This window comes from Acipenser ruthenus, chromosome 23 (assembly GCF_902713425.1).
Source record: "Acipenser ruthenus chromosome 23, fAciRut3.2 maternal haplotype, whole genome shotgun sequence".
NCBI lineage: Eukaryota > Metazoa > Chordata > Actinopteri > Acipenseriformes > Acipenseridae > Acipenser > Acipenser ruthenus.
Window position 1 is genome coordinate 26,034,251 of NC_081211.1, and position 22,931 is coordinate 26,057,181.

Consider the following 22,931-nt stretch of genomic DNA (forward strand, 5'->3'; position numbering starts at 1 on the left):
TTTTGTTTTTGGTTTTTTTCACACCTACACAAAGGTCAGACACGTAAAATAACCGCGAAATTATATTGTACCTTGTGGCCGAGAAAATTTCATCAAACTTCTGTTTCAGGGCCTTTCCCTCACTCAGGGGCCAGTTTGATTCTTCTTGGTGGCAGAAGATGACGTTTGTGAGGACAGCTTTGGACACCCCTAAAGCTGTGATCATCTCCCTGTCCACCTCCGCACACTTGGAGCTCAGGCTCACCTTCTCACCGTGCCTGCAAAGCACACCAAAAATCAGGTTTAGGACAATCAACTTGAATGCAGCTCCAAGTCCCACCTCTTTGGGTCCTTGGTCCTCTGTTCAATAGTGAAATGCATTATAGCAGTAGAGCTGTGATAACATGCCACACACTGTAGATTCTATCCCAAGGACCCCATGAGACATTTTAAACTCATTTGGTGTGCAAAGAATATGTGGTGGCAGGTTAAAAGAGCTTTGTATCGTAAAAAAACAAAAGAACAGAAAAGCATTTGATTATTATTTATTTATTTTCTTTACATATTTTAACCATTTAAGCACTTTACTGTTTTCTATACTAGAAGGGAAATTGTAACCACAATCAAATATAGTATATAGTTATCAAACGAGAGCAACCAGTTCTCCAACGTGTATTTATTTTGTCTAATGGAAAACATTCCAGCAATCAAGCAAATTCCAAACCTCCAAAAATAAACCTCCTTAAATATAAATTTAATGTACTGACTCTAATGACATTTCATCACAATGTTGCTTAGTAAAATAATTTCCCCTGTTGGTAGCAAGTAGTGACCAAAGCCATATAATATTTGTAGCACACCCAGTACCTTTATTTTGGTTTCTGTGGGATTAGTTTACATAGTTTCTGGTCTTGAATACAACTATAGACAGTTTCCTTTTTTTCCATGGAAAAAAACAAACATACAGTATACATTTTAAAGTGAACAAGTAATGTAACGGGGGCTGCCTCTGTATTTCATAATTCAGTCTTGTAGTTTACATGTGTCCAGTGGGCTGCAGGAGATTGACATGCCTTACACCAGTGGCTCCCAAACCAGTCCTGAGGACCCCGTGTCTGCTGGTTTTCATTCCAAGGGAGCTTTCAATTACTTAACGAGACCCTTAATTAAATTGATCATTTTCTTAATTAGAGCGTTTTAATTGCTTTCAGCTCTTAACAGTTGCATATTTCAAGTTAGCTATAACATTTTATAAGTAACTTGAACTCTGCAACTGTTTAAGAGCTGAAAACAATTAAAAAGGTCTAATTAAGCAAATTATCAATTCAATGCAGCTGGAAGACCTCTATACTTACTTCATTCTTGTGATGACCCCTTCCAATGTTTTAAATTCAGTTTTCTTGCCTTTCTGGGTGCAAACCATTGATCTTTGGACAGCAACCAGCTCCCCATTGACGTCTCTGAACTGCAGTCGAATCTGGGCCCTGACATCTGTCTCATGGGCAACCTTATGCAACAGACATAATTAATTTAAACATTCTGCATTATTTAGGATGTATCAGTCTTGTCTGCCCTGGGTGGGTCAGTATTACCTCTGTCCACAGAGTCTCTTGTAAGCTTCTTCAAAATATTATGGGATATTCAGAGCGGTGTATACTTTTTTTTTTTTTAATAATTTAGTCGTTGCCAATTATTTTTATTATTTTCTCCCAATTTGGAATGGCCAATTATTTATTATGGCCGGCTCACCGCTACCACCCCTGCGCTGACTCGGGAGGGCGAAGACGAACACACGCTGTCCTCAGAAGCGTGTGCCGTCAAGCCGACCGCCTTTTTTTTCACACTGCAGACTCACCGTGCAGCCACCCAAGAGCTACAGCGTCAGAGGACAACGCAGCTCTCAGGCAAGCCCGCAGGCGCCCGGCCAGACTACAGGGGTCGCTGGTGCGCGGTGAGCCGAGGACACCCTGACCGACCTAACCCTCCCTCCCCCCGGGGCGACGCTCGGCCAATTGTGCGCCGCCCCTTGGGAGCTCCCGTCCTCGATCGGCAAAGGAATAGCCTGGATTCGAACTCGCGACTTGCAGGCTATAGAGCGCATCCTGCACTCACGTGGAGCGCCTTTACTGGATGCGCCACTCGGGAGCCCCAATCCAGAGCGGTGTATACTAAGCATGTGTATAGAGGCACTTGAAATGCAAGTGTGGACAATATGGACACCTTTCCCAGCGTAGCCTGCAAGGCTGGGTTTTTGTAATTAACCACCAACCTAATACCTTTTCTGCATTAAAAAGGACTGCTGATAACATCAAGCTTCCTGTCTGGCTTGTGAATTAAAAATAACATAATGATTAGTCATTTTAATATGCATATATATATATATATATATATATATATATATATATGCAACAGGTTAGAATGTGGGTGCCCACATATCAACATTTTACAATTTTACATAGATTTACATTTTGCCTATGTTGCAAAGCGAGATACAGTTTATATTGTTATGTTACAACATTGAGGCAAACCGGAAGTCCTGCATGGCTACACTGCCCTCCTATTTTTTACGAAGAAAATTAAGATCAGATCATTTATCTAACACTTCCCTCTATCATTTAAAAGCAAGCAACATACACATTCTCCGAACACAGCTGTAAACACAAATTGAGAACTGCAGTATAAGTATCATGAAAACGTAGATCTCCCCGACTTCCATTCCAGTACAGTACGTACAGACACACGGAAAATCAAACACTTATATTAGGGATAGTTGCTCTATCCCAGTTGTTATCTACCATACTTATCTTGTACATTTAAATGCTTTAATCTTGGTTACAGGTCTTATTATTATTATTATTATTATTATTATATTTTTTTAAACATAATGAATATGATACAGTCCTGTATATGACCTACTAATGGTAAAAGTCTCACCTTTGGATCATGGACAAATGTATTTCCTTTAGTCCCTGGAGGAAAGTCACTGGTGCAGATGTACTTAAGACACTCAATAATAGTCTAAGGAAAAAAACAAAAAAAACAGAATAACGATGTATTGAACAATTAATCTAGCTAAACACAGACTTAAACACATGACTGATCGGTCAACTTGCCGTTTCATTTTCATATTTCATATTTCATATTTGGACTGTTAAAAGAATGCTTAGATCAAACAGTGCTTTGAAATACAAGAATTAGCTTCTAAACCTCTCAAACAGTTGAAAAAAAAAAGTTTTTGATTTAATCAGAATGAATTAAACAAAACATTATTTTAAAAAAAGTCCCTAAAGTTTTGTAAATAGGACCATATATGACACAATAACAGTGTATACACATGGGCATTCAACATACTGTTTTGCCAGCCCCATTGGGTCCCACTAGTACAGTTAAGGGACTGAAGAAGGTGATGACTTGTTTATCTTTATCTTCTACTCCAAAGCTCCTCACTCCGAGGATGCTCATCTTTTCAATCTTCGACATCTTGCTGTGTCGTTACAGGATGCGTCTCTGTACCAAAAAAGAATCACTGCAATTGGAAACTGTTAAAACTTCACCCCAAAACATCATTCCTGGCTTCTGTTCAGTAGGTCCCCCAGCAGGGAAGGGAATGAGACGATCGTTGCATAGCAGTTTCATCAATTCCTTGTTTTACTATTAGCTAGTTTCGCAGACACTGCTTAGCTCTAAACTTGGCTTAACATACCTGAAGTAACAGTAGTCCCAAGTTTAGTGCTAATTGAGTATGAGTTTAATAAGACACACCTGAGCTTGTTACCTATACACTGTGACAAATCAAGCTCTTAGTAAAACCTGGAATAGCTATGCAATAGGAGTCTTATTTCAATCCCTGCATTGCCTTCTGTGCACTGTACTTGATCAAAAGACCTCCAGTTTGTTTACATTCCTAGTACCTAACTAACACATATCCATGCCCGTTATTTTTTTTTTTTTTTTTCATACTCATTTTGTCACAGACAAATATTTTGTACAAAACTAAATAGGACAGGTACATACTGAAGCAGGTATTAATTAATACACATAATCTGGATAACAAAGAAAAATCCACAGGCCATTTTCCTACATCTGTTGCTGATGTGTTTATACATTAAATAGTATTAATACTATGGACTGCATGTCTACTTGGATAATTAAATAAAACGATGTTTTAGAGGCCCTCTGGTCCTGCTCCGGTGTGCTACAGACCCCGCTCTAGCTCCAGAGCCGGGGCACGACGAACCATATTATCGGTTATGTAAAATACAGACTTGTATTTATTTATTTACCGGCCTTTCTAATATTACATAGCACCCATAAACAGAACAGAAGCATGTGCAGCGTTAATGTTTCTGTTGCTCTGCTTGAGAGCCGCGCAGTGACTGTCGCTCCTTCTAATTCAAAGACCTGCACAAGTTATGGTAAAGTCTGAATTTGTTTTATATTCATTTCTAATTATCCATGGCACTATAGTTTGTCACCGTACTTCTTCACAAACTCAACTGTCTTGCCGCTTTACAACGCAGTCCCCCGTACCCGGAAACAAAATAGTCGTACTTCCGTAAGGTTCAGCTGTGCCAGGCTGCCTTCCTGTTCAAGAAAGTCCTTGAAAGTGAAAGAAAGTACGTTTTAATTCGTTGTACTCATGTTTGATGGTTAATGTAGATAACTCCATATCAGTATACATGCTGTCAAAATATTAACTAAACTTTATTGTAATTAACAATTTTATTCAGTTTACGTCATAAAATAATATATTCATTTTTTGCGACATGTTTCTTGTTCCTAAATATATTTGAACCCCTTTGTAATAAACAGGTATTTGTTTTCAACGTTTTTTTTTTTTTGTTTTTGTTTTTTTTTATATATATATATAAAAGGTCTTTACTTGACTGGATAATGTATTATGTCAATATGGCATCCCTGGTGTGTGTGTGTGTATATATATATTAGCTCAAAGAGCCAGCTGCCCTATATATATATATATATATATATATATATATATATATATATATATATATATATATATATATATATATAACCTGCATGTTCGTGCAGCAAATTATTGTTACTTGTTAATTCAATAATTAGCCAATATATAACTACCTTTTACTCAACAGATCAATTAACGTAAAGTCAACTCTTTGTTGTCTAAACTCCTCAAGTAATCTGTTTGCTGAACACCTTGTCTGGGATTTTATATACCCACGGGAATGCTGGGTGCCCAGTAACATGCTGGTTCCAATGTTGTATGATCTCAAAAAGAGTGCAAGCTTTTCCAAAGGGACATATCAGTGTTGAAGGTGCACAGTGAGATGACAAAATCAGGAGGACTGAGCTGTTTAGTAACATTAAACCAAATACAGAAAAAAAAGTACTTAACTGACCGTTGCTTGGTCTTGCAATGCAGGATTCTGTTGATGTTTCGCATATAGATCAGCCCTGCATTGCCAATTCAACATGCATAAAACTGTATAGACATGCCTGGCATCTGTATTTGGCATGCATATCTCTGTCAACGGGTAAGCGTTTTGTAAATGTTTAAAGGGGGCACTGACCGGTATGGAGGACTTTGATACAAGTGACTGGTCCTGCCCTTAGCTATGTCAATAGCCCTCATTTGGGTATATCCCTGTTATTGTTGGACTATATGACAATGTGCTCTGAATGATCTTCTGCATTATCGATTGGAGTATGAGAAGAAAAAAAAAAAAAAAACTCTTGTCTGTTTCGTGTGCATGCGTGCGTGCATTTTGGTTTTCTGTTTCCTCAAATTTGGTTGTCACAACTTGAGGGTGGGGAAAGAGTAATGGGTTTGGAATATCTGATTCGCAATACGACTAGATTGACTGATAAAAAAAACCTATTTCGGTAACACAAACCAGAAAAAAAAGGCACCTAACACCTTCTAATAAGTTTCCGTTTCTAGGTTTATAAATACACACAACCTGCCTTTTCGAAATGCAGAACTACTGATTTAGAAAGACATCATGCATAAGTATTTGATTGTCCTTGCCTGCTTGGTGTGTTACACTCATGCTGATCACAGCAATTTGGTCCTTGAGATTATAGAAGATCTCAACAAAATAATAACTGCGAAATTGGTAAGTCTTATATATATATATATATATATATATATATATATATATATATATATATATATATATATATATATAATTTATTATCATTAAGTACATTATTGTAATTTTTTTGTGTGGAAAGTAAAACAGTATACAGTTGTAAGCTACGCAAGTAAAGGATTGTTGTTTCATAATCATCATTTAAAAGTTTAGTCACTAAAATAGACTTTTAATATATTTTATTTTCCTTGCTTCTTTAGGGGGTGAAGAATAATGAACACACAGGCAATTTAGTACCCCCAAAACTCACGGTAAGACACTATTCATATATGTGGCTTTATATTATTTCATTTAGTTTTATTTATTTATTTTTTTACTTTATTTATATTTAATTTGGATATGTTATCTGGAACTTGATTCTCTATACTCTTGATGAAAAACACTTTTAAAGCAGTGGCATTTTTTATAGATTGAATTAACACTGAATCCACTGATCATGAGTGACAGCTACTACAGTTTATTGTACTGGAGTGAAAAACACTGACGGCTGGTTTCATCTAGTTTAACCGTCGGTAGTGCTAATCAGGGTCTGTGAAACCAGCTGAGACAGGAAGAGCTGTACAAACCAAGTATTCAGTTATGCCAATTGAGCTCTCCACAGATGAGGGTCATTGGTGTTGATTGGGCTAATTTACCATTCCAGGTGAAATAGCTGCTTGGGTTTGTGTGGATCGCTGTTCTCCAGTGTCTAAGAAAAGCATCAATCATCACAAATCCAAGCAGCTGTTTCTTCACTTGTTTCACTTTGAATGGTTAATCAGCCCGATCAACACCAATGAACCTTGCCAGATTTCTGTGGAGAGCTCAATCCGAATCATCGAATAACCAGTTCCCATGGCACCAGTGAGTTTTATTGAGAGAAAGCTATGCATAGGTTAAGCCTTGAGAATTTGAGTTGAAGACACTGTGAAAGATTTTTAGGGGAAAAAGTTTGCCCCTAAATGTATTAAGTTTCTTTTAGTATTTCTGCATTTAGCACTGCAAAGTGTTCAATAGTTATGGATGAACTGAGTTCAACAAACCTCAAACCACACCAGACTATGTTAAATTTACCTGCAGATGTTGACGTTGTCGTTTTTATATTTTAGTGTGATTGCGAAGCTGAGGTCCTTAAAAACCTCCGAAAACATTTGGAGAAGGAAACCAAAACTGCTGTACCAGAACTACCAGCCCTGATTGCCAAACTCGCTGAACTTCAGAAACATTCCAGCAAAACTGTAAGTGCCTGTCTCCTCGTTATCCTGATCTTTGTTTGTTTTTTAACAATTCTTCAGTTCATATCAGTAGTTTTCCCCCTTTCCTTAACTGAATAAAACCATGTAACATTTTACAAAACGGGAAGTACAAACTACAGTAGAACTCTGAGTCCCACTAGTGGTTTACGCTAATGATTACAAAAAAGCTGTGAAAATGTTTTGCTCACTTGCAGTGAAATGGCTTATCACAAATCAGTCCTTTTTATGTATTCATTTTATTTATTTATTGCTTTCAGATTTATAAGAATAAATACAGTTGAAATATATATATGATTGTCATTTTTATAATGTGTGTGTGTGTTTTGTTATTTGTATAGAAATCTCCATCAGAATGCATTAAAACATCAGAAAACACAAAACCAGGCAGACTTTTTATGAAATATCGACAATACTTCAGGAGATGGAACGAACAAGGGTGTGTAAAGCATCAGTAACATGGGACACTACACAGCTGAAGTCACACTGGCCATAACTCTCCTTCCCATCCCTGAGCTTCAGATCAAGCCTCTCTGTTGACCACGAGGATCATTTACTGTAATGGGATACGTCTTAAAAGTGTTCCTCCTGCCTTTTAAGTGAGAGCATCTTTATTTATTTATTTAATTTTAGCCAAAATAGACAACTAAGGGGGATTCAGCTTATACCTCACCAGATGTACTACAGCTGTCTTTTTTTGTCATTTAACAGTGAATTCCCCTAGTTTTCATCAGGGATAACGACAGATAGGTGGTTGATGTAATCCTGGCTGATTCCCCTAGTGTTGTGAAATGATCTAGAAGTACACTTCTAGATCATGTACACTAGAAGTACAAGTTTTCTTGTTTATATTACATTGAAGTTCTGGCTGCATTATTTATTGAAACTAAAACATTTTTATAGATTGAGGGTCTGTTAAGTATTTTTAAGAGGATATTTATATTTATGTAGGTATTTATGTATTTATTTATTTGTTTTGAGATTTTATATAAAATATTAATGTTATCTTTAGGTCAAGGTGTGTCTTTGACAGTGTTTAAATGGCAGTGAATCAGTGTTGACAGTGTTTGATTAGTAAATGACATTATTTGATTGGGTTGAAAGATTTCTGAATGTTTAATAACAGACATTTCTTTAATGCAACACTGCTACTAAAATAGTAATAAAATCACTGTAAGAGTATCCAACGATGTTGGTAATATTGTAAGCTTTATAACCTCTCTTACCATTACAGAATTTAATGTATTTGTATTAATTATTTATTGATAAATATTTTTGTAAGACATTATATGTATTAATGTACACTTAATGTATTTCTTTAAATGTTTTTTATTTAATAAATATTAATATATTTGATTTTAATTTGTTTGATTTTTTTTATTAAATATCATAACCTGCAACACCGCAACCCTTGCCTTCCGCTTGCTTGTTTAAAATGATGACACACTCACATAGATCTGGCAATTAGCATGTCAGCATTTATAATATTGGTGTCATGGTTCACAGGATTATTCAGACTCATCTTTACCATAATGACCCATCATCAGTATCCAATCTGCCTGACAGCAGTGATACTGTATGTATGATATTTTACCAGCAAGACAGTTGTGAACTTAATCTAACTAGGTAGCCCGATTTTAATTCCAGTGCTTTTAAATCTATTATAAATCACAAAGCCAAGGTAAACTGGTTTATAATAAAATACTATGTTGACCCTGTCATCTCAAAAAGGGCTTTCTAGAAGAGACTCTCATACCATAAGAGACAGGGTCAACTACATGTTTATTTAAACATAAATGACCTAGACAGTGGGATAAAGAGAAAGTTTGTAAAATGTGCAGACAACACAAAATGGGGGGGGGGGGGTTGATGTAATACTTTATATTTGATACCAGTCACAACAAATGTAAGATTCAAAAACCAAATGGGTGGAAATGAACTTGAACAGACCGGCTACGAAACTCTTGGCAGTGTGAGGCCACAAAGGTACTGAGTACAAATCAAAGGAGGTTACGATGAGGCGGGTCTGATGACTGCTGTGTTTCATGTTGGTCTCTTCATTACAAAAATAGCATTTCGGCTGTGAGGATAAGTTGACGGAACTGAGCCTACAGAACAACAAAGAGTTAAAGGAACTTGACAAGAGTGCCCTAGGGGGCAGGCCGATCAAACCGGCTTCCCTGAAGGGCAGCACTGGAACTTCAAGATCTTAACTTTCCTCAAACGTCCCAGTGGTAAATCCCTCAAAGTCGATCAAAGTAAATAATAAAACAATTCCAGCGAAGTTCAGCAAAATTCAGCAGTGATTGGACTGGAGGAGACCAGCCTATTTCTCCAAATCACTTACCCGCTACACACTGGATAAACTGGGACGGCTGTGCATTCAATTCTCAATAGTAAAAACAAAGTACAGTACATTTTTACTATTCAAAACCGGTTCACTTGTTTAACTAAAGGCATATATTTTGGAAGTTGGCTGTTAGATATGTTTGGTACACAAGTACTTTGTATTTCTTCACTCACCTGGTCAGAAGCAATTCATATTATTAAAAATGTTATCACATTCAGTAGAAAAGATGCATTTCATGAACTTGTGCTTGATTTACACATAGTTATTACATTACTGCCATAGTTAGTATTATAGCATAATGTTATATGCATTTTAAATAGTGAGCAGATAGGTTTGTTGATTGTTTGAGTAGTATTGTTCCTTGGATAAAATACTGAGCTCAAGTCATGTGATTTCATAAAAATGCCAGGAACTCAGTGTTTGTTATTTGAGTTGAGTTAAAATTGCCAAAATGAGTTGATTAAGAATCTGTATAAATAGCCATTCGAAAAGACATAATTTTAATTAATGCAAAAACAGTGAAAGATACAACCGTGCCCCGCTTGAGTAATGAAGATCGCCTGGTTGTTATCGGCATGATTGAAGGCGGCCTGTCTGTGAGAGAAGTTGCCCGGAGAATGAAATGTTCTGCTTCAACAATCAGCAGACTAGTCCAGAGAAACCAGGAAACCGGCTCTGTGAGGGACAGGCCACGTCCTGGAAGGCAGGGGGTCATCACACCGGCCCAGGACCGTTACGCTGACTGTTGCGTTCTTCAAGCCAGCCGGAGGGGCAATCACAACCAGCCAACCTATATATATATATATATATATATATATATATATATATAGATATATAGATGCCGGCACTACAGAGACGTTTCAGTCCATTTAGACACAAGGTGCTTCATTCCAGCAAATGTTAAATAGGAAACACTTCTTAGATATTGCCACCACCAAAGAGAAAAGACAGCAACTCCCACTAAATAAAGGTCTACATCCCAAAAGTGTGTCAATTATTCATACTTTATTCATTAAAACAAGGTAAAAACAGGTACGCTGACGTGTTTCAACATCAGAGCGTATTGAAAGCAGGACTCATTAGATGTATTAAATGCAGTAATCTAGCAATCAATGCATTCAATTCACATTCCAGATACTTAACAATGGGCTATATATTGCAGTGGCAGCGTGTCTGGTCCGCAGCAGGAAGAAATGGAGACGGCACAGGATGCAGTTTAAAGCAGTGAAAACCGTTATTTTTATTGAAGCTTTGGAACAGCAGGCAAACGGACGCTCTCTTAATAAATGGTTTAGCTCAGATAGACAGCTCCCGGACACACAGCTACATGAAAACCACAACACGACCCTGAGCTGCACGCAGGCATCTCCTAAATAGTGATCCCCCCAAGCCTTATTGGCTCACACACACACAGAGGTATATTTACATACACACGGTCCAATCACTCAGACCCTCGGTCCCACGCAAACAGCCAACACAGACCCCATCTACATGCAGCTGCACTGTGCACGTGACACCCCAGGCAGCGCACCAGCACTGCCTAGACACAAAACGTACAGCAATACAGTAACACTAACAGCGACTCGACAACCACCTGGATGACCTCATCCCACTCCCTCTCTGAGCACCGCCCCAGGGGTGCTCTCTCCCAGTCGTCCGTTGCGGGGCTCTGTGATTCAGTGGGTGGTAGGAAGACAAATAGGAAAGAAAGAGCCACCGAATTTAAAGGCCTACCTCCCTGTCCGCACTTTTGGTTTCCATTTTGTCACGCATGTGTTTTTAAACTAGTATTTTAAAAGGCATTGGGGTTAACTGACTGGAGGTAATATGAAGTATGCTCTGTGGTTGCAAAATACCGACAGTATGTAGCCTGCTGGGGTCACGTGACTGAAACTTGGCTCGGTTACATCACGTAGTTATGTTCGTTGTCCAAGTAGAATGTACAGATCAGTACTAAATAGTACCTTTTTCTAATAAGATAGTGGAAGTCGTTTAAGCAACTAATGTATGCCAAAGAAAATATTATAGGAAGGTTGGTGTTCCTTATTCGTTTCACTTAAAAAAACAGACATCAAGGTGTCCGGGTTTGTTAACCGTGTCCCCGGGCAAATAATGTCCTCGGAATGGTCCCCGGTTCACGAAGCTCGTCCCCGAATAAACTTACTATTCATTTCTCGCATTGGTCTAATGTAATGTACATGCGTTAGAGAGAAATATCCATGTTTCTATCATTAAATTACATCCAACCGTTTTCTTGATTTAGCACTGACATTCGTAGTAACCAATCAGGTTTTGAGTTCAGTTGACGACCCAACCTCCGTTTAAAAAAAAAAAAAATTCCTGCCACTCAGTTTCTTTGTAAAATCATGACATTCTACTCTCTGTAGCCTATCGGTCTGGTTTGTTGAGCTTCAGTACACACTGGAGCGAGTGTGAAGTATTTGACTTAAGAGGGCATTATCATTATTCTGCTTTTTTTGAAAAAGTTTTTTGCAATTATTGCGGAGTGTGTGTTTGTTTCTGTATGTTATCTAAATATTTGTTTTCTATTTTGTGATGAATATGTGCATGTGTTAAACTATAAGCTCCTCGCGATACACTCTGCAACACACACACGTATAAAAGACAGACGAGACAAACTGAACAGACAACAAGTCCTGCAACAAAGCAATTGTCTGGGTCGTTACAATATATTTTTCACTAATATACAATTGAACAAGAACTTATTTATTTATTTTCGTTTCATACAGTATTAAATGTCATTATTTATATGATATTGAAAAATAAATAAATATCAAGATAGATAGATAGATAAATAAATAAACAAATAAATAAATAAATAAATAAATAAATAAATAAATGTCTATGTAGGCCTATTCACTTATGTATTAATTTATTTCAATATTTATATTGCTGTATTTATTTATTTATTTATTTATGTTTTACTTTTACCAGCATATGTAATTCTCAAAAACGATGTTGCTTTTCGTCCAGCGGGGAACACGAAATGGCGTTACTCTCATCAACCAGTTGAGAGAGGAAACGAGCGAGCAAATTGGAGGCGAATAAAGTATGTACACCGGAAGCTAAGCAAACTACACGAATACAGCACGAGTACATAAAAAAGACGACAACTGTAGCTAGTCATGAAAAGTAAATGCTCCTTTTGCTTCTTTTGTGGAGACAAAATAAAATAAATAAAACAAAGAAATAAAGTATGGCTACACAACACACTAAAAAAAGGAAATTTAACAGTGACTGTTTATATGTAATGTGGTTTAACATGTAAATTATTCAAAAAGAATACATCTACACATATTTATTTGGAAATATTGAAGAAATTCGTTTTATATACTTTTATTGATTTTCAATTAATAAAATCTTCTCAGTTATTGTGTGAATGTGATTATTATTATTGGTCAATATTATTAAAACATTGAAGAGTAATTTTACAAAAAAATACGAAACCAGTGTGTAGCGCTCCCCTTTACTTTGACTAAAATTAAGGCTGAAATAAAGACATAGAAATACCTTCCTTTGACGACTTATTTCTCTTACTGTATGACAGGTATTTACTTTTTTTCCCCCTTACATTTCACCTAAGAGTGTTGGGAACTACAAATTAAATGTGGAATGGTGCTTTTGGCTGATTTACTTTTGCTGCGCCAATAAACTATCAGTGCTGTATAGATAGTCACTGGCAGTTCTCAAGCTTTGCTGTATTTGGCGCGGTTAATTTATGTATCTGATATACACATAACCAAACTAACAAAATATGCAGTGGACAGCAGGCATTCAGAACCATGGCTCACCCTAATGTTCAGAACCATGGCTCACCCCAGTATTCAGAACCATGGCTCACCCCAATGTTCAGAACCAAGACTCACCCCAGTATTCAGAACCATGGCTCACCCCAGTATTCAGAACCATGGCTCACCCCAATGTTCAGAACCATGGCTCACCCCAATGTTCAGAACCATGACTCAGCCCAATGTTCAGAACCATGGCTCACCCCAGTATTCAGAACCATGGCTCACCCCAATGTTCAAAACCATGGCTCACCCCAGTATTCAGAACCATGGCTCACCCCAGTATTCAGAACCATGGCTCACCCATCCTAATCAAAAAATGAATTACCAGTGGCTATTAGCCCTCTCTCCATTTTTAGGAATGTGTTTTGCCCACAGCCAGTGAGTTTGTGTAAAAAAAAAAAATTTTTTAAATGTAAGACAAAAAAGTTTTGGTTTATTACAAAATCTTAAACTGCTGTCAATTTTAACAGGAATAGAAAAGTTAAAGAATTTCCAAAGAAGTTAATCTCATTCATCTGGTGTCACACATCAAATTAACACTAATCTCAGACTGCTTTACCTGAAGTAGCACTGGATTGTCCAAGATCAGTAGTAACCAGGGTCTGTGAAACCAGCTTATCATGCAATCAGTTTGCAGTTAGTTTACCAGTAACACGTACCTATCACTGTGAAAGGCTGAAGTGACTTTCTGTAAGGCGTGAAGTCTGCTGGTTAACCACGGTTCTTAAAGCTAAGCAGACTCATACTGTTGCACCAGCTGCTGACTTTGTGTATATGAAGAGAACAAAAGACACAACAACTGGTATATATTTTTTGAATCAGTATGTACTTGTGGTTAATATTATAGAATGATGGTCATTAAAAAAGCTTTATCAGGATTTTCACATTATTATTATTATTATTATTATTATTATTATTATTATTATTATTATTATTATTATTATTGTCTATGAATCTTAAGAGCAACATGGTATGAGTATGAAAGATCTGAATTATCTGAACTAATATATTCTTCTATATTTTCTAGTACAACAGAGTGTAACCAGCCTGTCTGCTGCTAAACTCTGACTCAGCGGATCTGAGCTGTCTATTGATGTATGGCTTACATACAATAGAGGCTGAGAGTTATGAAGGTTAGGAAGTGATCCTCATCAATAGTCACGTTGCTCTTAACCAATCCAATAAAAATGGCATTGTCTCATATTAGCACAGATCGTTTAGTTCAGTCCAGACTTTACTATCACTTTCATTTTGGAATTCTCTTTGCTTATCCAGTCACCACATAATTAGGGCTTCTGATTTTCGGTTGTGACCGATAAAACCCGATAAAACACCCCCGATACACAAAAAATGAAATCGGTGGATAGCCAATAAACACTGGAAAAACTGTGGAAATGGTTCATCAATTCACGGTGACTTTACCCTTTTCCCATTCAAAAATAAGACCTGCTACAAAAATAATAATAAATACATTTCCCAGTGCTGCCAGTCCTAAAATGTACAAAAATATCTACACACAAAAACCCCAGAAGAATGTGCCCGTGACCATAGGGATTTCGTTGTGGAAGACAGCAAAGGAAAGAAGGTAAGTGTGCAAGTATTGTCGAGTTACTATTATACATACAGTGCCTTGCAAAAGTATTCAGACCCCTGACCAATTCTCTCATATTACTGAATTACAAATGGTACATTGAAATTTCGTTCTGTTTGATATTTTATTTTAAAACACTGAAACGCAAAATCAATTATTGTAAGGTGACATTGGTTTTATGTTGGGAAATATTTTTAAGAAAAATAAAAAACTGAAATATCTTGCTTGCATAAGTATTCAACCCCTGTGCTGTGGAAGCTCCCAGTTTACACCCATGAAAGAAATTGCCCTAGCGAGGACACAATTACCTTACCATTGGCCTCCACCTGTGAACCATTAAAGTTGCTGTCACATTTTCTGGATAAAAACCCCACTGTTGAAGGATCATTGGTCAGGCTGTGAATCTGAAGGAAAATGAAGACCAAAGAGCATTCTACAGAACTTAGAGATAAAGTAATACAAATGCATAGATTAGGGAAAGGGTACAAAATAATATCCAAGTGTTTGGATATCCCAGTGAGCACAGTTGGATCAATAATCAGGAAGTGGAAGCTGCATCACACCACCCAGGCACTGCCAAGAAAAGGCCGTCCCTCAAAACTCAATGCTCAAACAAGAAGGAGACTTGTGAGAGAAGCCACAGAGAGGCCAACAATCACTTTGAAGGAGCTACAGAGTTCAGTGGCTGGGAGTGGAGTAATGGTGCACCAGTCAACCATATCAAGAGCTCTGCATAACACTGGCCTGTATGGGAGGGTGGCAAGAAAGAAGCTGTTACTTAAAAAGTACCATCTGAAAGCACATCTGGAGTTTGCCAGAAAGCATGAGAGTGACCCAGCTGCGATGTGGGAAAAGGTTTTGTGGTCAGATGAGACCAAGATAGAGCTTTTTGGCCAAAACTCAAAGCGCTATGTGTGGATTAAACCTAACACTGCCCATGCCTCAAGACACACCATCCCTACAGTGAAGTATGGTAGTGGCAGCATCATGCTGCGGGGATACTTCTCATCAGCAGGGACTGGGCATCTTGTTAAAATTGAAGGAAGAATGGATGGAGCAAAATACAGGGAAATACTGCAAGAGAACCTGCTTCAGTCCGCTAAAAAACTGAAGCTTGGGAGGAAATTCACCTTAGCAGGACAATGATCCCAAGCACAAGGCCAAAGCAACATTGGAGTGGCTCAAGAACAAAAAGGTGAATGTCCTACAGTGGCCCAGTCAAAGTCCTGATCTCAGTCCCACTGAGAATCTGTGGCACTATTTGAAAACTGCGGTCCACAAGGGTCGTCCAAACAACCTGAACAATCTGGAGCAAATCTGCCAAGTAGAATGGGCCAAAATCACTCCGACACTGTGTGCAAAGCTGGTACATACTCACCCCAAAAGACTTAAAGCTGTTATTGCAGCGAAAGGTGGCTCTACAGGGGTTGAATACTTATGCAAGCAAGATATTTCAGTTTTTTATTTTTCTTAAAAATATTTCCCAACATAAAACCAATGTCACCTTACAATAATTGATTTTGCGTTTCAGTGTTTTAAAATAAAATATCAAACAGAACGAAATTTCAATGTACCATTTGTAATTGAGTAATATGAGAGAATTGGTCAGGGGTCTGAATACTTTTGCAAGGCACTGTATTTTGACAGAGAAAAAAAACCCAAAACACTAACAGTACATCAAAAACGAAAGCCCCCCCAAAAAAACGATTTACATAGAACTCGAAAATAGCTAAAAATAAGCACTGAAAAATACAATTAATAAACCCCGAAAAACAGAAGCCCTACACATAATATACAGTACAGCACGTAGAGCATGAACTGGCAAGGAGGTCGTCATTCCTCCACAACGTTCCCACCCACCACCGATACACCATTATGTGGCAGTGATGGGAAAAGCCACTAACTAATTTCTCGCCATTGTGAATGTCAAAATTGTATTTGCAGGTGTTGTGCATTTTATTTGTCATCAATTTTGCAGATGGATTTTTTTTTATATAACAATCTGATAAGAAAAAAAAACCCACCACTATTTTTTTGTAACACCTCACACACCCTTCAATATCGAAATAGCAAATTTCCTGTTCATGGAGAGGTTGTAGAACAGTATATAAATCTGTGCTTTGCTCAACACTGAATCAACTATCGCTAATTCCAAAAGACAAAATGCATCACAAATATTTCATTCTCCTTGCCTACTTTTTATACTTTTTGTCATATACCAATGCTAACAATTTGATTGATGAGATTTTAACTGATCTTCATAGTCTCGGGCAAAGAGACATGGCGTCCTTGGTAAATCTTTTTTGATATGATTATGTAATGATATTTATCATCAGTAAATTGGGGCTGCTTTAATTGAGTGTATTTGATAAACATTTTATTAACATACTGTTATTACGCTTTTTTTTCTCTAGGGTTTGAAAAACAAGGGTTTGAATGTGCCAGCAAACCTCAACATAGACCAGGTAAGGACATTTTTTTTTTTTCAGTCAAACCTTCTTATTATTAAAGTGGTGGTTACAGGCAATGGACCATATTTTAATCTTTAATTAATAGTCTTTAAGATATCAATCTTACCAAATGTAAAACAAACAGCTTAAGAGTGCTTGCTAGTCATTGTATTTTGTAGGTGTTTGGGTCTAGCTTTGTCATATTAACCGGTGTATTTCTCCATCCAAAAAAATAGGAGTTAATTACAACGTGGAGTATTTTTATACTCCACGTGGAGTATTTTTGGACATATAGCTTAATAAGTCCTTTTATACAAGTAGTTATTATTATTATTATTATTATTATTATTATTATTATTATTAAGTAGTCTTAAAAGTTGTTCTTTATTACCCTTGGTAAGCTATAGTTTTATTTTTAGAAATCGCCTTGATTAACCAATAGGAGTACAATGATTTCTAAAAGGTTTTGCACCCTCATAATAAAAGTAAGACTCGCTGAAACTGCTGTGCTTTTGAAACATACGAGAAATCTGATTTTTTGAAGGAGGTGAAATCATGACAAGATAGGGCCCAATACTCCTTCCTTACTCTTCGATAACTCTGGAAGCTCTTTCTCCACACTGCAGATAGATTGCATTGGGTAGATGCTGGTTAACGTGCCAATATACCGTGTGTTTGACATCTTCAGGAGAGTCTCACTCAAAATGATTTACTTTTTATTAAACTAGCACTAAATCCTTTCAGTCTAATAAATACCTGAAAAGTGAGGGCTCAAGGCCACTACAGAGCTGATCAGGGGTCCTGGTTTATATTTGAACACCCCTTCTCCAACCCATTTCACCATAACAAAAAATTCCTTCGTTTTCAAGACCTAGACATACTAAAACAACCAGAAGCATCTCAGATTTTCTCGTTGCTCTTTGAATTTAGTACAAACGTGTACTGTACTACCATTTTCATATTTTCATTTAAAGTGTGCTTGCAAAGACGACGTCTTGGAAAACCTAGTTGGCATTTTCAAAATGGTGGATACAGCTGTGGACCCTACTTTACCAGCACTGACTTCAAAACTCCATCACAGCATCCAAGCCCTACAGCTCCAGTCAGAGGGAACGGTAGGTGACATATAGAAGTGCATGTCTCGTCACTCATTGTTTGTGTCAGACAATACAAGGCTGCTTTTGGAGCTGCCTGCTAATTATCTTTGCACTTTGTTAAAAAGTATTGCCTTCCACGTGAAATAGCTCTGTTTTCAATGTAACTACATCAGGGGTTTTCAACCAGGGGTACTTCTAAGGGTCATAGGGGGTATGCAGGACGACTCAGAAATCAGAAATAATGAAAAGTTTTAAGAATTAAGTCTACTCTTTATTATTCTGTCCTAAACCAGCAGTTTGTCACCCAAACTGTTGTGACATAAATTATGTATTAAATAAATGGGGAGTAAAAGAAAGGTGTTCATCAGATTATTACTGTTGTGCTATTCAGTAGAGTGAAAATTGTAAAGGGGTACTTGAGCTGAAACCTCCAGACAGAAGGGGTACCGTTTCAAAAAAAGGTTGCAAACCCCTGCACTACATAAACAGAGCCTACCATTACTTTACAACATTACATTACTTTACAACATTGAAGACATTTCAAAACACTGTAAGTCATATATTTCGATATTTGTCATACCTTTGCAGCTGAGATACTTCTGATAATCGTAGATGCTGATTGTAGAACTTTGAAAGTACTATTGCATTTGCTTGTGCTATTATTGTACTTTGAATCATTTCATAGTCCTACAATTTTCATATTTAATGTGTGTCTTATTTATTGTTGTATTCATTTGTCTCCTGGGTTACGTTGGCCTTTGACGATGTATTTGGAAATAGGACTGTCAGTTTTGGTAATTTGTAATGCAACTGTGTTTTTTTTTGTGTAATTTCTAATAGAACTGTCATTTGTATAAAGTGATTGTTTTTCATTTCTCAGAGGACATCGTCAATGAGATGCACAAAACCATCCAAAACTGGCAATATTTTTGCAAAATACGAAACATTCTTCAAAATATTGAATGAGAAAATATGCAGTTAGGCAACAAATGTTAACAAGACCGAAACAAAAAACAAAACAAAACAGAAACTGTGTATGCATAGATAATCGTTTTGGTTGTTTTTTTTTTAATAGGAAATCATAGCTTTCCCCCCCCAAAAAAAATAAATAAATGGGATTTATTTTTATTTGTGAATTAATTTATTTTTTTACATTTTTAGTTTTATTATTTATTGTTATTTATAATAAACTGTAAGCAGTAGCTACTAATCATGTGTCGTATTTTTTTTTGTATACACCTTTCTGTTTTTATGTGGCTACAGTATATACTGAAACAATTTAAATAAACTTGAAGGTGTTTTTAATATCTGTTGCATGTGATTTATGTTTCATTCTTAAACAATTTTGTTTTACTATGTATTACATTGTTTTATGCGTACATTGAACACCTGAACAGGATAATAAACAAGAACTTGACACAGTTTATGTTTGAGTGATACAGGCAGATCTTAATGCCGTTGCCCTGAAATTTAAAGCCCTTTCCCTCACCATTGAAGCTTGATTGTCTATCCGGTCAAATAAACATATAAATGTGACTTGAGTATGCACAACTGTTACTGTTTCAAATGGGCATGCATAGTTCTAAATCTGTACATACAACACTCACCATATACTAATGAATAATGTGCTGTCTTCTATCTCCTTACCTGATTGCTTTAATGGTCAAAGACATGTACAGTCATTATTTGAATTAAGTTTTGGTGCCAGTTTTCCAATATTCCCATTGTCGTGTTCCTCTTTGTTCCCTTTCCATCGTGACATAAGGTAGACACATTTCGGAGAGCTCTGTCCTGCTGGGGCCCAGACAGATGGGAAGTGTAGGCAGATAAATTATCTGGTATCTGATGACAGAATTTATATTTAGCAGTACCTTATGTTGTCTTTACATCACTTATATCTAGGGCTTTAACTTTGCGGTTTTTATTTTCCAAATCTCTCTCTATCTCCCTTTAAATGTTAATTAGTAGTTGTTAAGCGGTCTCTGCATCCTAATAAAGACAAAACTACAAATTAAAGACTGGGTTTAAGATTTTTTTCTTTGCTACAAATCAAGGAGATTTGAAATGCTGGACTTGCTATCAGTGTACACTCCGTACTGGGTATTTTATGCTGAAAAGAAAATCTGCCAGGACAACTCTGTTAAAATAACAAAAGCACAACGATAAACTAGGAGACTGCAAGAATGAAATGCAATTAGGATCAGCGATGAGCAATTAATGTAATTTGTCACATCTGTTTGAAATAAAAATGAAACGAAACAGAATCAGGCTCAGTCAAAATAGGAAGGTAAAAAAAAAGTGACACTTGTAATTAACAGCTTTTTCTGAGTTTAATTGGAAAACAGAATCGGCTCAAAATAAGTTTAAATGTGATTAAAAATAAAACCCGAAAACTTCAAGCTAATGCATGAATCTACTGATAAAGCTGTTGGAATTTGACGTGGTCTCCGAGACGGACTGACAGTGCTTCTATGGGGATTATATATGCTCAACTTGAAACACTTCTTGATAAAGGCTAAACTGCTGAGGTGAAAAGACCCCGGACATGCAAGGGTAACAGTTATCCTGAAAATAAGGCATCAAAACTGAAAACTTTCTTTAACCTAAAGTAGTACCAAACATGTTTACTATAACGTGTTTCTTTCAAAACTGCACAGTAGTGCAAGTGCATAACAGGTAAGAATGATGTACAATTCACTGTCGACACGGCCTAATGGTGAATTCATCAAATTAGTTATCAAATCGTGAAATAACGAGGGGGATCTGATAGAACCTTTGCACAGTTATTTCTTATTCGTCTGGTTACAGACATATATATCACTCATTTGAAAGTATTTTTTACTGGGGCACTAGGTTTAGCTAGCTTGTATTCTACTGTAAGTGACTGCTGAATACAGCTCTGTAACTCTGTAATGAATGCATTCTCTGTAAATAATATTGCATTGCTTTAAATCTGTTTCCCACTTGTGGTGAGCGAGACTCGGTCTAAAGCACTGTACAGTTATACAAGGACTCCCTGTGAAAAATACTACCACCTTATGAACTGCTGAATTTTATCCACGCCAAGCCTAGGGGGACGTTATTCCCCTAAACCCACTTAAAACAGCGGTGGTGAAGACAGTGGAATGAGCCAACACTGCTCCTGCATGAGCCAGCTGGCACAGCAAGTCTGAAAGTTCCAGAATGCCAGAGGTGGACTAACTCCAGACGTCTACAGCACAGGCTGAGGAAATGCTATGTGCTTTTTACCTGTTTGTGTTTCTCCCTGTAATCACCTGTGCCTGCCACCAGAGGTCAGCACTGCTTCAACATCGCTCAGTTCAGAGCTATTGCTGGTATACTGCACTTGCACGTAAGGACAAATAGGAACATAATAGTGCATCTCCACCACCACTACCCACGTGTCAGAATGACTAACATGCTTTCATGACCAGAGCTTGTTTTAGCGTTATGCTGCTGCTTTGTCAGACAAACAGAGACACTCCTACAAAGTGCACAGGATGATTTTGGAGCCCCCCTGTGGTATTAAAGCTTTATTACACTGTGCTGCAGACAAATTAATGAACTGTCTGAATTAACACACTGCGATAGATTTGGATGTTACCAGTGAATGTCATTTTGAAAGCATCTGTAAACATGTTCACAGATATAATGTTCTCTATCGGTTTAAAAGGCACATGAGTTTTAAAGCTTATGTTGGTTTAATAAAAAGGTTATTCAAAATATCACACTTTACATTTCTAGTTACAGAACTAGACAGCCTCTCAACTATTAACAAACAGTAATATTGGTCTACAGAATACTGCCAAATACTATTAGCAGGAAAGAAGTGGCTGATAATAATGTCAAATTAAATATAGGGTTGCATTATCTTTTGCAGACAGTTTACTTCTTGATATGTTTTAGTGCAGAGAAGCAAACCAAATTCTACTGTCCTTCACAAAGCAAATAAAAAGGCTCTTTGAAACTGTAAGATGTTTCTAGGTGGGGGGAAACACAGTTATGATAATGATCTGCTTAAGACATTTTTTATACAGAAGATTGTTTCTATCAGTTTAACACAACCCCTAACTTATCATTAAATAGATACACTTCACAAGTTATTTATTTCAGTCTTTAAACCATCAATGACACAGGAATATGGCCCTATGTATCCTCTTCCTGTGCAGCAGGTATAAGGACCCCACATGACATCCTGTGCCCAGCAGATGCTCAGCATAGATGCCATTATTACACGCTTGCCCTGGCTCATGCGTCTTTATAATTACCACAATGTATATACAGCA

At 37.0% G+C, this 22,931-nt stretch overlaps 1 long non-coding RNA gene and 1 pseudogene across 1 annotated transcript; one reads left to right on the forward strand and one right to left on the reverse strand.

The window, feature by feature from the left end:
* Window positions 1–4,551, reverse strand: part of LOC117413377 (DNA repair protein RAD50-like) — a 28,290-nt pseudogene extending 23,739 nt beyond the window's left edge.
* A 12,651-nt stretch (window positions 4,552–17,202) lies between these two features.
* LOC131699658 (uncharacterized) lies at window positions 17,203–20,618 on the forward strand. Its single transcript, XR_009308246.1, has 3 exons — window positions 17,203–17,563; window positions 18,523–18,663; window positions 19,526–20,618. It is a non-coding gene; the product is annotated as an uncharacterized LOC131699658 (long non-coding RNA).
* The last annotated feature ends 2,313 nt before the right edge of the window (window positions 20,619–22,931 follow it).